Raw genomic sequence first — 19523 nt, forward strand, 5'->3', positions numbered from 1 at the left:
GCCACATTTATATCAATAATTCATCTACGAAATTAAGTCTTTTCTTTTTTTTTTTTTTCACCCTTCTCCTACCCCGTCACCCGGCAGGCCAAACAGAGGCGCGGTCCCTCGCATTAATAATATTTTCTATTATAAAATCTGTGAGTGATTTTTTCATTGCGGAATTCACGGGGTTTCTATTAATCTATTTAATTGGTCGACGTCGCTGAATTCATCATTTGATTACTCGAACATATTCAATATCGTCCTAAGATCAAACATTGCTGTCATATCTGCAGATATGCCGTTCTGGGCATCTTTCCTTGTCTAGACTAAGTACAAAATTTACTTTACAATATAGTATGAATGATCTCTTCTCGTCCTTACAGCCATTTTCACACAGAGGAGATGTTGCTAGTCTCTCACTACTGTACTATTGTAGGTGTTCGACTGAGACCCAATCCCTGGCCCTTCCTCACCTGTAAAAAGCATTCACAGCAAGAACTCATCTGTGTACAATCACAGCAAAAAATGTATTTTTTTCTCACTCTGTACGAAAAATTAAACGGAACTTCCGTTAACAAAGTTTCTTTTGTAAAAAAAATCATCTGTAGAACAAGATACCAGCAATCTGCTTCTCAACTGACTACAACATGGTCGTCTTCAAGTTTAATGCAGACAAATATTTGTTAAGTTGTCCTATTGGAAAATTAAGTTCTCTTAATTAAGATTCTGCAAATTCCACCCACTGTTTCCAGTCGACCCATGACGACCATAATGACCAATAATATTCATTTTAACGTTTATCCTTGAGTAATCCTAGGCTTGATTAGCGGTGACCAATCAGTACAAAAAAATGTCGGCGAATAAATTCGATATCGAATTATTTTCATACTGTATACTGATTACCGTGATATTCTCCACATTGAATAGTACATTAGGAATTGTGTGATTTAGCGTAAAATCTTTTTCACCTATTTGCAAACAAAAGTGCATAAAATTGGTAATGAGTGCAGTTTGTGAAAACCGTCCTTTAAATTTGAACATTTTATAATGCAGCAATTATTTGTCTTGTCATATCTCTGATTATATATTGTGCCAACACAGAACTTCCTTTGGTATCAATGCCCTTAATTATTCGATATCTTTCGGCAACTCCATTGGCACATGGGTTGTATGCTACGCTGAGGGAAAATCCGATACTGTTTGCCATCAGCACCTCATTTACTGAAAGCACATTTTCTTTTAAAACGAAGACTCATACTGAGAAGGAAAGCTACTTAAGATTTTACGGAAGTTCTTGAAAAGAAATCTGTGAATGGAAATTCCGTTCTGATTTCGGTACACAGAATAAAGAAAGAAAGGCAAGGAAATTATATTTTCCAAATTTGTTAATTAATCATAGTTTTCAATCCCTTCACTTGTACCATCATGCAACTGAAAATCTCGCAGACCCTTATCCTTGAGTGGCTTTTGTCATTGGTAAGTGATAAACTGTTAGTTTTGCATATGAAATTAATTAAGAGAAAAGACAAAGTGGAGGGGTGGGGGTAAACGAACGAAACATAAATGAACGCAACAAGATTCCCGGGTAACGGCGGGTAGGTACAGTTCGTTATTAATTATTTACAAGCATAAGGGTCAACGAGTATTGACCCTGAAGGTTTGAAGGAAAGGGGAAATGAAAATATGGAAGAGTTTGAATTCTTTGCCAAAAAAATGAACGCGAAATAGGAAGGGCAAAGAGCATCGTCAGCTGATTCACATTTCATCTTTGAGGAAAGTGGAATTATTTACGAAATTATAAACAGGATGTGCCAACTCATAGGCAGGTGTGTTCTCATCTGGATACTTATGGATATACGTATTTGTGACAGACATACGTATAGACAGTGATAGAGATACATACATACATGCATACATACATATAAACAACAGTCAGACAGACAGACAGACAGACAGGGAAATACGTAGACACTCGCTTTTATCCGGTCTTTTGGTTAGAATCACAATGTAGTATATGTTAGGCTCCATCCTTTTAATTTTCTCTTGTGAATGGAAAAGCAAAAAAAAAATAAAATGAATATATATATATATATATATATATATATATATATATATATATATATATATATATATATAACTTAGAGAGTTAGGAGAATAGAGTAAATTCAATTCTATAAGGGGAGACTCATCGGGATAACATAAAGCTCAACAAATTTCAATTGGAGCTTATATAGGAAACAATAAGATTGGAAAATGAAGTCACAAAAATTATATGTTAATCAATATAGAATGGTTCATTTATTTAATAAAGGTATACACACATTTAGTTTGGGGATAGAGGGGACTCTTTATATCAGATATAAAGTGGTATAAAGAGTCCCCTCTATCCCCCAACTAAATGTTTGGATACCTTTACTAAATAAATGAACCATTCTATATTCACCAATATAAAGTTGTTGACATTATTTTCCATTCTTATTGTTTCATTCATATATATATATATATATATATATATATATATATATATATATATAGTAATTTATAAAATATATATGGCGATTAAGCTACACTGAATATTCTGCGTTTCATCCGACTATAGGATTCGTCAGGCTTATGCGCGAATTCTGTCGTTGCTTCTTGTTTTTATACATGTTGAGGATTACTAGTTGGCCAATCAGCTTTCTAGTATCCACCGCGCCCCTTCCTACCAGCCAATGGGCATGCATTTTATCAAACAAAGGATCTGTTTTAGAGCTAGGTTAGTGGTTTTAGGTGGCCGTTCTGCTTCTTCTTTTTTTTATATACATATAAATATACCTATGTGTACACAATAATGCACATATATATATATATATATATATATACATATATATACACATATGCGTGTGATCGTTTATGTATATTCATGTTTATTTAATTTATTTATTTGTTTGTTTTCTATTGTTATTGTTAGTTTTAAAGCTATTTTGTATCGCTATCCTAGAGTAAGTTTTATTTTGTGAACACAGTTGTTTGCTATTTCCCGCCTACAGTTTAATAGATTTTGAGGTTCTTTAAAGTACAGGATAGAACATTTTTCATGGAGGCATAATTTACATGGGTCGTCTAAATGTCTGCATGTGGTAGCTTGTCTTATTATTTTCCATTCGACTACCGGCGAATGTCCGCTTTCTTTGAGTTCCCAGTATTTATTCGCTAGTGTTGTTTTTATACGGTGTTTTTTTATTTTTGAATGTGCTTTTGTGGTCATAGTATCGGGTTTTGAAATCTAAGGAAGTCATGCCTATGTAATATATATATATATATATATATATATATATATATATATATATATATATAGTCATCCACATACAGTACTGTTTCGCTGTTTCACATCTCATCAGTGCGGCTAGACAAGCAACTACCTCAAGACAGGATCGAAACCAGCCAGCCCAAACGACAGCCGGTGCTTCTAATCGTTGAGCTATTCGGCTGCTGCTATGCGGACAGTAAATTAACAATGTTTTTACATTGTCTAAATACCTAAGCTCAATTTGTTTACACAAAGAACATCGCTTAATACGCTAATGGTAATTTGTATATCACTTCGAAATATGCTCAACCTAAGACAGGGAGCATCCACATACAGTACTGCTTCGCTATATATATATATATATATATATATATATATATATATATATATATATATATATACATACATATATATACATATATATTTACATATATATACATACATATATATACATACATATATACATATATATATATATATATATATATATATATATATATATATATATATATACTGTGTGTGCAAAATCAAGACTTCAAGACGAGGTGTTGATGGCAACAAAAAGTGTATTTCATTTTATGTTACAACTGTTTCAATTTCCAGTTCGACAATTTCAAGCATTATATCATTTGAAAATTTTCAGAAACCAGCATTTCTTCAGACTTTATGAATAAACACACTTTTGGCAATGTAGCGTTTTTTGAATAGAAAAAAAAAGGGGGAACCCCTAACGGGAAAAGCATGCGAGAAACATTTACCTTGGTTGTGGTTACGGAAAAGCCTATTTAAATATTAATGTATCGCCTAATTTTCGTATTAATGCTCAATTATGAAATGTGCTAATTTTGTAGCTTAATCCTTAAGTCAACCATTTTTGGCTTAAAACCTATTGGCATATGAAAATTTACTGAATTACACGAACTCAGTATATTACATATAAGTCTATATATATATATATATATATATATATATATATATATATATATATATATATATATATATATATATATATATTGATCCCTCCTCTTTGGGTTGAGCACTGATGTAAATGTATCTCACCCGCTGCTTATTTTGCTATTAAGCGAGACTCGCTGCTTGTTTGTTTGCTTGTTTGTTTGTAAACAAACTAGCAGCTCGAGCACTGTAAAAGCGATGAGCGACTGTTTATTTAATGGACATTTGATGAGATGTTTACGAGCACCGACCCATGGTCGTGCAGTTAGAATTACCCACTATCAACGCAATAATCGTAGGTTCAATCTACTGCTAGGGAAAGTTACTAGTCTAGCCACACTAATGAGTTGTGTGACAACAAAACATACTCTATGTGGATGACTATATATATATGTATATATATAAAGAAATTATATATATATATATATATATATATATATATATATATATATATATATATATATATATATATATATATATATATATTAGTGTTGAGACGATTAAGTAAAATCGGAATCGGTAATTGGAAAAATCAGAACTTTTCAGAGTATCGGAATCGTTATCAGAATCGGAAATATTTTACGTAATTTCCGATTCCAAAAACGATTCATTAAAAAAAAAAAACGTTAAACCTTATTTTACATTGTTGACACTGAAGATAAAATTAATCCATTTTTGCAAGGTAGGAAAACTCGTCCATTATTGAATAAATATCGATTGAAAACACATTTTATGACCGTTTTTGGTGGAGATATTGTTTGTAAAAGACACTATACCACCATGATATTTTTTAAAAATATTTTTACTTGTTTATTGTCGTTTAAAAAAAACAAAATCGATTTTCTAAGTGTCCGTTTTCTACCTAACTGGCTAAGTTGTTAGTGGTTTCACTTATTTTAAAGCGTTTATTCAATTCAAAAATGAAACTACAGACCGCATAATATCTTTTAAATATTTATATTTACTGTGGTTTTTAAAGGAGCGAAATCGATTTTTCTACATATCTGGCTACGTTGTTAGGGCTTTAATTCATTTTAAAGCGTTTATTCAGTAAAAAAAAAAAAAAGAAAAACAAGTAGCGTCAAGTGTTACGTGAGAATGATAAATAATGTACGAAATGAGGGGATCACATTTTAGGGTTCTTGATAATCGCTCAAAAATAGAAGAAAAAACTGAGGGAGATTTAGTTTTAAAAATAGCCCCCATCCTCCAAACGAAAATGCATTTCAATATTTTTTTTAAAATAATGTAAGGAGGGGGGCTTTTTTTAACTATATCTCCCTCCAACAACAAAAGGTGAAATTAAAAAGATTCTTAATAAACGGTATTGGAGTTTTCGATAAAATAGACTAATAATTTCTTTATTCATTACTTTTCTTAATGATTGATTTAACAATTTTTTAGTAAAAATTTAAAAAATGTAAAAATGATTTTGCGAGAGATTTTCAACACACTACACGGTCTCTCTCCCACCAAAAATATGTTTCGCTTTTTATTTATTAGTTAATTACAATTTTTATCTTTCTAGTATTTAGGCATTAAATTTTATTATTTTAACGATATTTTTGGGAGTAAAAAAAAAAATTAATTAAAAAGGGGGGGGGAGATTCGATTCTTCTTCGGTACTTTATGTTTTTGTTTTTTTAATTCTATTAATTTTTTCTCTCATACAAAATGCACCCATGCATTATTTTAAATTATATCTTTAATTGATAAAGAAATTTATTAATCTATTTTATCGAAAACTCTATGAGCGCTTTTGAAACGTTATTATTTCAGCACGGTAGCAAAAGTGCACAAGTATTAAAAAAACAGAGGGTAATAATTCCTTTCCGTATTTACAAAATGGGGTATCGATTTACTATAACGTTTTAACTAAAAATGACGAAATAATGATTTTAACAATTTTTTTATATTTTTTTTTTTATATAATCTGGTTCAATCAATAATAATCCACTGAAAAAATTTCAAAAAAGCGAACAGAAAAAAAATAGAGTGGGGTGGGCTGACACTTGTTCAAGTCCACCGAATCAGTAATTGTATCGGAATTGGGAAAAATATTGAAATCGTCTCATGAACTGAACCTACAACCAACGCGTTGAATATCGTTCCCATAAACTTTTCATCAAATGTCTATTAAATAAGCGTTCGCCCATCGTGTTGAAATACGCTGTCGCATTTCTGGCACGCGAAGTAGTGTAAAAAGAGCTTAATATTCATAAAATAAATATTTTGCGACTAACTGTTGAATTTGAACTAGTCATTAATAAGATCGGCGTAACCACGCATGCGCGTGTGTTTTTGCACGCGCACACGTGTGTGAGTTATGTTAATGTGTAAACATAACTCTGCGGAGGAATCATATCGCAGTTACACCAACGTAATCCTTAGACGAAACCACTCCCTAAATACCAGGTTGCCAACCAAGAACCTGAGACAGTTGCAATCCTGAATTCCAAATACTTGTTCCTTAATAGATGAGGTATCTTTATAGATTGCTGCCTAAAAGAGGGCCGCTTGCAGATGGCGTCACAGCCAAATGAAGCAACCCCATCATCATGATTCTGCACGCATATTTATAACTGTAGGAAAAGAGATGTTTATATAATAAGCTAGGAGAATACCCGTCCCAGGACGAGTAAAATTAATTTCTCAAACGTCCATTTATCTCTGCTAGCACTTAGTGTGTGTGTGTTTGTGTATGTGTGTGTGTGTGTATGTGTGTGTGTGTGTGTGTGTAAGACAGAGAGAGAGAGAGAGAGAGAGAGAGAGAGACGGAGATGAAATTTCACACAAGTGTACTTTATGTATCTCTAGCAGTGTTCTTAGATAGGTTTCGAATCGGAATGCCTTAGATAAGTATCGATAAACGAAAAAAATCCCATGAAAGAAAGAACAGACGATTTTGACCAAAGTTAAAACACTACACAGCTTAACACCACAAGTGCATTTCAGAAGTTTTATTACCACACAAGCAGAAATGTCCGGCATATAAAATCAAAAGTAGGTTCTTTGATATGACAGGGGCGCGTTCGAAATGAATGTTTCAGTTCAAAGCACAACTGAACCATATTTGACTTTTTCATTTTAAACTTGAATTCAAATTATCACCGCACAAGCAGAAAGGCTAGACAAGAGTAGGTTATTTGATATGAAAAGGGTTCGAAATGAGTGCTTCTATTTAGAGCATATTTGAAGCATGATATTTGACTTTAGCATTTTAAAATTTAATTCAAGCCATTATATATAAAAAAAATAAGTTTATAAAATCAACATTAGGTTGTCTACAGTACAATGTAGACTACAATGTATTGTAGACTAAGTCACTGCGGAGAGGCATATGAAGCTTCCTCCCGGTGCACCACAATGGATTCCCAACTAGAACAGGCAATCAATCGATTTGATTGAAAAATAGTCGATTTCACCGATTTCGATGACAATGAAAATATAAAATTGTAAAACATTTGTTGATCATCATTCAATCCAGAGCAACGCCGGGTTTTCCTGCAAGTAAAAATTAAAACCAGGCTATAATGTTGATAAATCTTATGTATAGAATCCTTATTCCAATGTTGATCAACGTTAATTACATTTTGTCTAAACTTTGAAGACTTTGAAGAAATTGAAATCCACGGAATCTTGCTTAATTAATGTCTAATAATTATGTATCAAATTTAATGCAAAACTGAACTATTTTAATTTTTAAGCCGCAGGTTTTTCTCGTATTATGCCTCCTCTAAACCTTTAAATTTCTTCAAGCAAACTAAAATTTAAGTATTATTCATTGATTTTTATATAACACTTATTAAAATTGCAAAAATATTTTTTTTTCATACGAAAAATGTCTACTCCTTCTTTGCTCGCTTTGAATAAAACTAGATTAAGCTAAATATGTCCACATTACGAACCCTAACGCCTAACAACTGTTTCCTAAAATTTATAATGATCTGTTAATTAGTTTACAAGTGAATCCTATACCTACTTTCTTTTTGCAATTTTCTTATCATTTTGTTTTAACTGAGGATGGGGCATTCTATGGGATGCCAAGCATTCACCCGCTATCTAATACATTCCAATTTTTAGGTTAATTTTTCTATCTCTCTTGCACTTGTTTCACCGGATATATTTGCAAGGTAGTTTTTGTTTTGTTTTTGTTTTTTCTTTTTTTAATTATTTTAGTCTGTGTGCTCCTATAATTACTGGAATAATAGAGATCTTCCTAAAATTCCAGTTTCTTTTTACGTCATACATAAAACCTTGGTATTACGTTATCTTTTCCCACTCAACTCGGTTTAACGCAGCATCATTGGGGACACTAACTTATACTAAGGCTACTTCTTATATAAACACACATGCATACCGAAGTGTCGATAAATAGTGACTAAATAGTATACTTTGCATGGCTGTCAAATGTTTTGGGGTATTTTATTCGCCAGAGTGGACGTAGAAACAACAGAACGGATTGCAATTAAACTTGGTATCATATAGGCTATAACCCAGGTAGTGTCTTTGATTATGAAACATTTACCTAAACAACGTAACTTTGATAATCACATATTGAATTGGCGTTTTCTTTACTAATAAACGGATATTTATACAAAACAACAAAGAATCGCTAAATTAAAACGAAGTATTTTTAAATCCTATTTTTTTCAAAAAGTAATTTACTTACGAAGGTAAATCCAGCAGAATATGACAAATTGTTAATAAATCGAAACAACGGTTTTATTATCCATGTACAGCATTTAAGGCACGACAAATGTACTAGAATACACAACTGGTCTTTCTGATTCTCTGATCGTGTGATATTTAGGCACAAATTTAGGCATGACAAATTAAGGTTCGCCAAATTAAGGTACGACAAATTAAGGCACGACAAATTAATGTACGACAAATTAGGGTACGACAAATTTAGGCACGACAAATTAAGGTACGACAAATTATGGTACGACAAATTAAGGTACGACAAAATTAAGGCGCAAAAAATTTAGGTACGGCAAATTTAGGCAGGACAAATTAAGGTACGACAAATTAAAGTATGACAAATTAAGGTACAACAAATCAAAGTATGACAAATTAAGGCACGACAAATTAAGGTACGACAAATTAAAGTATGACAAATTAAGGTACAAAAAATTAAAGCATGACAAATTAAGGTACGACAAATTAAGGCACGAAAAATTTAGGCACAACAAATTAAGGTACGACAAATTAAAGTGTAACAATTTTAGGCACGACAGATTTAGGCATGATTTAAATTAGGCATGACAAAATTAAAGTACGACAAATCTCTCCTGCTGTTTTTTTTTTTTCTGCTAAAGATTTTGTAAAACATTGGAAATATTTAAAAAGAAAAATACGAATAAAGCGTGAAAATAAATATTCTTTTAAGGTGAAAGAAAAAAGTATTTGTTTACATTTTTAAAATCGTCAATGTTTTTTTTTCTTTTATAGTAAGTGTTATTTTATAATAAATGTTTATAAAAAATGATTATGAAAAGTAAATAATCATTAAATTATTTAATTCCCCCAAATATTGAACCGTCGATCAGAAAAAAAATGTTTATTTTTCATTAAAAATTTTTAGCGGACAAAAAATGCGCCATCCGGGTTGGTATAAATTAAACAATTGGTGGCTTCTTGTTCTTGACATAAAAATCCTAGGTTACTCGAATAACGTGCCTAAATGAGAATTAGTAGGAATGTAATAAAATTTGGCATGCCTTAATTTATCGTACATAATTAATAAACCCCATTGATTGAACAAGAATCGCACGAATGCAAACAAACTCATATAAAACAGCTGATATTGAGTATTTATTAATTGAAATAGGCAGATTCCAATTTTTTAAAGTGAATTTTTTAATCTATGTAGTTTGTAATTAATATTTTTTTAAGTGAATTTTTGAATCTATGTAGTTTGCAATTAATATTTTTTTAAAGTGAATTTTTGAATCTATGTAGTTTGTAATTAATATTTTTTAAATGAATTTTTGAATCTATGTAGTTTGTAATTAATATTTTTTAAGTGAATTTTTTAATCTATGTAGTTTGTAATTAATATTTTTAAGTTACTTTTTTAATCTATGTAGTTTGTAATTAATATTTTTTAAGTGAATTTTGGAATCTATGTAGTTTGTAATTAATATTTTTTTAAATGAATTTTTGAATCTATGTAGTTTGTAATTAATATTTTTTTAAAGTGAATTTTTTAATCTATGTAGTTTGTAATTAATATTTTTTAAAAGTGAATTTTTGAATCTATATAGTACCTCGAACGACTTTTTCATACTGGCACAACATGGATACTCAATCAAACTCTGGTCACGCGCAGAATCTAAAGTCACAGGAAAGAAGAATCATACATCCTGCCCTTCCCTGTCTAATCATAGACGGAATGTGTTGTTTTATACGAGTCTGCAAATGCAAAGATGTTCGTCCCATATAACCAGAATCACACTGGCATTTGAATTTGTAAGCAATATTACCGTAGTGGTTGTATACCATTACCCAAAACGTTCTAGCCCCAGTAACAAAGTAGACAAATAATAAGAAAGAACGCCAACTCACTTATCTTTTGTACAATGACATTTATTTCTTCATTCTCCCGCAACGCGTGACTTTTCCTTATGGTTGTGACGTCTCTTACGTGATCTCGAATGACATCCACGTCTCTAACGTGATCGTTTACTCTAACGTGCTCTTCTCCTTTTTGTAGTCTTTTTCTTTACTAGTGACGTCATTTCGCATGCATTTGCATATGCGTGTCCACGCTCTGTTACAACTGTAGAGAACACACTATTCCTGCGAAAAGAGTGAAAGGTAGGTCTTGTAGCATATACCAAACGCAAGGAAAATGTCTAAAAGCAATTAATAATACCTCTAACAATCTTTTTATTCATTTTTACGATATTATCCGTTATTTATTCACGATAATTTCAAATAAACGGAACATTTTCATTACAAGCTAACACGGTTACCCGGTGTTACCCGGGGTCATGGGCAACAAAATGGGATGGCGGTTTGGGTTGTTATCTACGTATCATGAATCTATATTGATGTGATATCTACATTTTGTTATGATATTTACACCTCGTATTGCGATCAACGCGGTACAAGAGCAAGAAAAGCACTTATAATTAGTTTCGAAAGAATATGCTGTTATTGAATCTGGAACCTGAATCTTAACCCCCCAATGTTCAGACACTTGAGCCCAGTTATTAAACAAGAAGTCGCTGAAGGCTCGGTAATGTATTCCGACGAATAGGGAGTTTATATTGATTCAAACCAACGGAATTTTCGTTATTTTCTGTAAACGATCAGCAAAATTTCATCGATGTCAACACTGGAGCACACAAGCAAAGAATTGAAATATTGAAAAAATAAATAAATGAATAAATAGAAAGAAAGTGAGAGAGAGAGAGAGAGAGCGCGTACGATGTAGTGCTTTCTTTATTGTTGTTTTTTTTTGTTTTTTTGTTTGTTTTTTTGTTTTTGTTTTTTTACAACGGATTCACTGCTTATCATGACTCGAAGGATAAAGGTCGATGAGTGCACAGTGAACAGTGATAACTGAGACAACAGTGTAGTGGCCGTAGTGGTGGAAATGGGTGAGAATTTGATTATTTAAGGGGACGGCTCAACAAGAACTTGTTTACATTGAACTTGAAGACGGCCATGTTATAGTCAGATGGAAAGCAGGTCAACATAACAGATTTCCATAGACGGCAATTCTAGAAAAAAAAAAGCTTTTTTCATTTAATAGATTAAAGCATGGATAGCGAGGGGGAAATTGTTGATAGTAGTTGCATCTAGACGAGTAGAAAGTTTGACAGGAGGAATATAGATTGAAGCTCAGACGAGCACATGCCATGAAAATAATGATAGCGCACAGCCAGGCTCGCAACATATCCTCTGTGTAAAATAGGTGTGGGGGGGGGGGGGAAGGATATCACCTCTTAATACCGAATTCAAGCCGTTTGGCATTTTGTTTTGTCTTTCTAGTAAATCACATGTTGGTCCTGGATATGACCTTAAACTATATCCAGTGGTGAGGCCTCAGCTTGCGGGCTTTGGGGAACGTAGAGCCACCCTTTAATTGCCATTACTCCCAGGTCCACTCTAACTCGGAGTGGTAGTACCTATCAGGGTCCCAACTATGGGTTGAATAGAAACCGACTTGAAAACAGCAAATATATATCTATTAAAAAATCTTTCTTCAAAATCTTTGGATTCGGCATTAAATAACCCGAAAAGGGTTGATATACCGTAAAACAAAAACGGTCAACCAACTCACATGTTATAAACGGTATTAATAGATTCTACATTATTTTTAAAGGCATTTAAGAATGTTATCGCTGTTATTGGGATTTATTTTATTAATATTTGGTTTCTTTGCTTGAATTAGTATTCAGACATACAAGGGTCGTTCAAGAAGTAACGCCCTTGACCCAATTCCAGATGTTTGATCTAGATGAATTGTTGCATATGCAATGATTTATATCTCTATGGGTTATGGAATTAATTGTGGTTTCTGATTTACAGATGTTTGTACCGAGTCAGGTGTGAAATGGAGCTTGCGGAGTGTTGTGCGTAAGTTTGGTACAGCATTTTGTTTAGTCGGTCACGCTTAAACTATAAATTATATTTCATTATTCCGTGTAGGTAAAATTGCAGTGAGTGCGAAAATTACTTAAAAAGACACGCACGTGTTTGTGCGTTTTGTAGAGCTCAACTGCTGAATAAAAAATAGAAAAATAAACAAAATGGCGACTCCCAGTTGAATTTATCCTCAACGGTCGCATGAACTAACGCAGATTCTCGTCGATCGTATGCAAATTAGACGTTCCTGTGCTGCATATAAGCAAGCCGTTTGACAAACGGAGGAGTTTGTTTTGAGAAAAGCGAGTTATACATGAGCTACATGAAATCGTGACGTATTATTTGAAGCTGAGAGACCACAATGAAGTGGTGCAAATTGCGGCGTCAATGAAAAGGGGTGCTGTAAATTTATTTATTTCATATACATTCTGGCACGCTTAAATTATAAATAGCAGATAGGAAGTTGTTCAGGAAGAAACACAAAAGAAAGCTAAAATGGGATTGTTAATCGAAGTGTGGCGAACATATTGGGGGATATATTTAGAGTTAGTTTTAGGATTGGCAATGTGTTTTATGGCAGTTTTACGACGGTTGGGAGCAGTTTGCGGCTACTTTGAGTTGTTGCCGTGGGTGTTGCCGCAGTTCACGACAATTAGAAGCTGAGGACAGTTGCTAGCTGGACACATTCGAAGTCATGTTGTGGCTCAGAGGAGATGGAGAAATGAATTGATCAACCGACTGACAGACACAGCCTCGACAGTAAATGTAGATGTGAACTTTAGCGTTAAGAGGGCTGATGGTGTCACACACACTCACACACACATACACGCACGCACACACGCACGCACGCACACATACACACCACACACACACACAAACGCGCACACACACGCGCGCGCACACACACACACACACACACAGAGTGCGACTGATGTTTACAAAAAGTGTCAGAGTCTATATTTTCTTTTGTTTTTGTTTTTTCAGTCGCCATTGCATGGAGAGGCGACGACTCAGCCAGAAAAAGAAGAGAAGGCGAAAGAGAAGAAGACTACGAGCACAGACGTATATCATTGTAGATACGTCCAAGCAAATCTATAAGAAGTTTTGTCCGTCGGTCTGTGATCAAGTTAAATACGTAGATTGGACGCATTTTAAGAATATCCATTCATTTTCCCCTTGCCCTCCTTTCCTCCAAAGGGAATTCAATAAACGTAAACAGCATAAACGTTAACACTGAATGCGAGCCACAATGCTAAAAACTGCGGCATTAGACAAAGTTTGACACTTTGGACGTGACATCTTCATGTGCTCCACCCCAGCGATTTTACCACTACGCAATCGGAACTGGCAACATAACCAACACAATAACATTAACTGTTTAAACCACGCCGACAATGAATAGCCTCAAACCTCAAAAGGAGGCAAGGACAAAAGCGAATAATTCGCGTGTGAAAAAAAAAAGACTCAACCAATGTGAACAATTGGGATATTAAATGTTCAAAATCAAAAAAGACTCATAAAAAGTGATTCTTTTTTTTATATTTAAAAACAATAGTAATTATAATTTTTGAAGAGAGAAACAGAGGAAGACAGAGAAAGGATTAGTTGGTTTGAAAATCGGTGTCGTATCACATGTCATAGGATGAATTAAATTAAAATACGTTCAGACAAAAATTAATCGGGCGTTGCTGGGGGCCCTTCCCAGAAGGAATAGTTTCACAAGCGTTTTATTTATTTATTTATTTTTATATAAAATAAAATAGAATGAAACAAAATAGCCAATTTGAAACCGTAAGCAGACAGTCAGGTTTTTGTTTTAAAGGAAATGGTTTTAATAATTTTTAACTGATAAAGATCGACTATAAAGGGAGGTAATGTCTTTCTCATTAATTAATGTTTGCGATGATAATGTTTTTTGTTTTTTGTTTTTTTTTTTGTGACATCAGACGTACGGACAACTAAATTAATATTTAGTTAATCTTTGAAGGGAGAAAAAGAGACAGACAGAGATAAAGAAAGGATTCGTTAGTTTGAAAACCGGTGTCGTATCACATGTCATTGAATACTTTAAATTGAAATACCTTCAGGCAAAAATTAATAGGACGTTGCTGGAGGCTCTTTCTGGGACGAATAGTTTACAAGCGTTTAGCGCGTCTCCTTTCGTTTGGTCTTCTTACTTAAAAATGGGTGTTATTGCATATTTTTCGCCGGGGCAACTTCGTTTTGCTTAATTTCAGTCTCGTATTGTATATACAGCATAATCGCGTTGACATACCGGTTCTCGTAAGCAACAGTTGAGCCTGGTCAGTATCAGATAGGTGATAATTTGAGAATACCAGGCGCTATGTAAAGGACGACGTCGACACATCCCTGCAAGAGCAGAAAAAATCTAACATTGCCATATCCTCTAACGGATATATACATGTGACTGGGGGTCGCTTGTGAATTTCATACTCCCATGAAACTTTCTTCTCTAGAGGAAGCCGGTTCAACCTGCCTAGGGTGAGTGCCGCTTCAATACAGTAGTAAGTTTGTACTTAATATTAAATTTTGTGTATTTAAAAACAATAGTAATTACTAGTAGAACCCGTGTTTTTTTTTTTTTTTTTACATGGGGGTCACCACTTATCAAGGCCCGGAAGCCACTCAGGGATAAGGATTATTGCGTGTACAGTAATCAATGAGATAGTATTGTAGTAATCATTAGTATTGGAGATTTGATAGAGTGTCCTACTTAAGGGGGCGGTTTATCAGGAATTTGTTTATGTTTGATTTGAAGACATCCAAGTTGTAGTCAGGTGGGAAACAGGCAAACGGAAGAGAGTTCCACAGTCGTGCACTTCTGAGAAAGAAGCTCTGCTCATGTAATCTACGTTTGGATTTAGGCACAAATAAAGAGTGGGGAAAATTATTGACAGTAGTTTCAGCCAGACGGTGTTTCTCGTGAAAGATTGGCGAGGGGGGGGACGAGAGATTTGAGCTCAGACGAGCACTTGCCATGGAAATAACGATAAAACAAAGACAGGCTCGCAACGTCTCTTCTTGAGGAAGAGAGGCTGCAGGAAAGAGAAAAGGGCATTCCGTGGTAGTTGAAATTTTTTAAAACACGTTATAAATAAAATGAATAAAAAATGAAATAAAACAAATAATAATAAATTTAAAACAATTTTTTCAGCTAATTTTTTTTAACCTTTTAAAGCTAAAAAGAATTGATTTTTTTAAATTAGATTTGTTTTTACAATGAAAATTAAATACAGAATATATTGTTTTGTTTTTCTGAATATTTTTATATAAATTATAAAGGAACGTCGATTAACAGGCATGTTTTTTTTATTAATAAAACTATAATAAAAAAAAATTAAACTCTCCTGTCAACATGATTGTTTTGTTTTGTTTTCTTAATTATTGAATAAAATAGAATACAATATAATAGCCAGATCGAAACCGTAAACAGACAGTCATGTTTTTTTTTTAATTCTTGGAGAGGAAATGGTTTTAATGATTTTAAACTGATAAAGAGCGACTATAAAGTGGGTAATTCGTTTCTCATTAATTAACGTTGCGATGATGTTCTTTCGTGAAACTGGACGTATGGACAAGTAAATTAAACATTTGGATAATGTTTGAAGGGGGAAGAGAAGCAGGCAAACAGAAACAGAAAAAAGATTGGTTAGTTTGAAAATCGGTGCCGTATCACATGTCCTTGAATATTTTAAATTGAAATACGTTCAGACAAAAACTAATAGGACGTTGCTGGGTGCTCTTCCAGGAACGAATAGTTTTACAGGCGTTCTGTGAGTGTTGTTGCACATTCTTCACCAGGGCAACTTCATTTCGCCTTTTGTTAGTTTCATATTGTATATACGACATAATCGCGTTAATCCACCGATTCTCATTCGATCACCGAAATTAAGCAACGTTAAGGCTGGTCAATACCAGATAGGTGACAATTTGGGAATACCAGGCGCTGTTAACACCTCCCTGCAAGAGCTGAAAAAAAAACTAACGTCGTCACATCGCTTAACGGATATATACATGTGACTGGAGACTGTGGCTTCATTTGATTGGTAAGTTTCTATCGCTAGTGTCTATAAGTAGAACCTTCCAATTTTCTTTTAAAAAATATTGCAACAGTATTAAACTTTAAATTAAAGACGATCGATAATGTAATTGGTTGAAAAGTAGGCTCGTTGTATCTGGTCTCACGTATGAGATGCTCGAGGAAAGAAACTTTGTTCATGGAAGTTCGATTTGGTTTTGGGGTACAGAGAGAGAGACAGAGAGTGAGAAATGAAAGTTCTTTACTGTAGTTTTAGCGATATGAGTTCTTGCTGTGAATGTTTCACAGGGAGTTGGCCAAGGATTTGAGTACAGTCGAACATTTACTATGAACATAACAATACTGTAGAGGGATGCTAGCAACGGTTCTTCTGTGTGAAAGAAGCTGCAGGAACGAACAGCAATCATCCTCCACTAGATGGTGAAGTCTATTTTGTATTAGGTTGGTGAAAAAATAATGTCGTTTTGGATCAGATATATATATACGTAAAAACGACATTATTTTTTTCACCAACCTAATATTTTGCTAAGTTAAGAATCGACAAAATTTTACAAATCGATGAAATAATAAGTGGGTTCGATTATCGATTCAAACTGATGCAGTGATGCACCCAAGTCATATGGATATATTTTTTTTTTAAATCGCAACTTTATAATATATAGAAATCGATAGAACATTAACTCTATAATAATATATACGAAGTCTGCAAGAATTAAAATATATTTAAGCGTACTTTATGACCGGGCTACGCCGGACGTCCTTGCTAGTTGTAGATTAATATTAAACAAGGGTGACTTTTCTCAAAACGGTTTTCCATTTCGCTCAGCCTCGTGTTATGTCTGACCTCGCGGGGATGGGAGGGTGATGAGGTGTGTCGATTATAAATGGCAACGTTCGTTTTGGTATTTTACGAAACAGCCAGACGAGTTAAGTATTTTGTTTCGCCCAAAATGATGTTATTATTGCAACTATTCTGTGGTAGTGGTGGTGGTGGGAGTGGGATGTTAAACGTGGCACTAAAATTTTGTAAATGGAACAGTGGAACACACTGGTTCTTTAATAAACAAATCAATTTTTTTTTCAGGACGATTCCATTGGCACACAAAAGACCGGATCTGTTCATTAGATATGTGCGATTTTCAATGGAAATGACATTTAAAACTTAAGCATTACAGATAAACGACAATGACATTTACAACTTAAGTGTTACAAACAAAAAATAACGATATTTCAAGCTTAAGCGTGACAGACAAACGAAAATAATATTTAATACTTTAGCGTGACAGGCAAACGATGAGCGTATTTAAAAAACAAACGACAACGATAGTTCAAATTTAGTTTTACAGAGAAAGTACGATGATATTTCTAGCTTTAGCGTTACGGACAAATGGCAGTGATATTTCAGACCTTTCGCGTTACAGACAAACGGCGATGATATTTAAAACTTTATGCTACAAAGAAAAAGGATATTTTAAACTATTATGTTACAGACAAACAGCGATGATATTTCAAACTTTTACGTTGCAGAAAAACGGCGATGATTAATTTATCATCTTTCTTAGTTGTTGTTTCACGACGTTTCGATCAACTATTCCTCTGGCCTTCGTCAGGTGGTAACCACGACGGGATAGGAACTCCGAATCTCCTAACTGCATTCTCAGAAATTACTACCATCATAGTTGTTTCGTCCCGCCACGTTTTGGCCAAGTAAGCCTCTGGCCGGCTTTCGGTAGGATTGCAACCGCTATCTTCAGACAACCTCACCTAGAACTGTTTAGATTCAACGTTTCTATACACTGCGCCAAGGGTGATCAAGGTTGGATTTTTGGTCTTATAAATCCACGTTTATTTATTATCTGATCTTCCACGGTCGGGTCCGTACCGAATGATTATATATATATATATATATATATATATATATATATATATATATATATATATATATATATATAGCGTGGCAGACAAACGATGAGCGTATTTAAAAAACAAACGACAACGATAGTTCAAATTTAGTTTTACAGAGAAAGTACGATGATATTTCTAGCTTTAGCGTTACGGACAAATGGCAGTGATATTTCAGACCTTTCGCGTTACAGACAAACGGCGATGATATTTAAAACTTTATGCTACAAAGAAAAAGGATATTTTAAACTATTATAGTTTATATATATATATATATATATATATATTCAACTGAAGTGTTACCAGCAACAGACGGACAGAGCCTCTAATAGAAATCTGAGGATGCACCTAAGAGAATAATCAGCAGAATGACCTTTAAAAAAGAATTCTAACATTTGGTTTTCAAAATTACATCTTGCACTTTTCTGTGAATAATTTACAAATGAAATCCGGATTTCTCTCCTTCTCTCTCATTATTTATTTATTTATTTATTTGTGTGTGTGTGTGTGTGTGTGTGTGTGTGTGTGTGTGTGTGTGTGTGTGTGTGTGTGTGTTTACATAAAGTCACCGCTTATCAAGGCTGGAGGCCACTGGAGGATAAGGATTAATGAGGGTATAGCAATCAATGGGGCAACATCGCAGCAATCGCTAGTTGTGGAAATTTGTAAATTGGACAATTGTTTGTTTGTTTGTTCGTTTGTTTATTTGCTGGTTTTGTTTTGTTTGTT

The sequence above is a fragment of the Euprymna scolopes genome, chromosome 30 (genome assembly GCF_053919585.1).
Source record: "Euprymna scolopes isolate OS-2025 chromosome 30, ASM5391958v1, whole genome shotgun sequence".
Classification (NCBI taxonomy): domain Eukaryota; kingdom Metazoa; phylum Mollusca; class Cephalopoda; order Sepiida; family Sepiolidae; genus Euprymna; species Euprymna scolopes.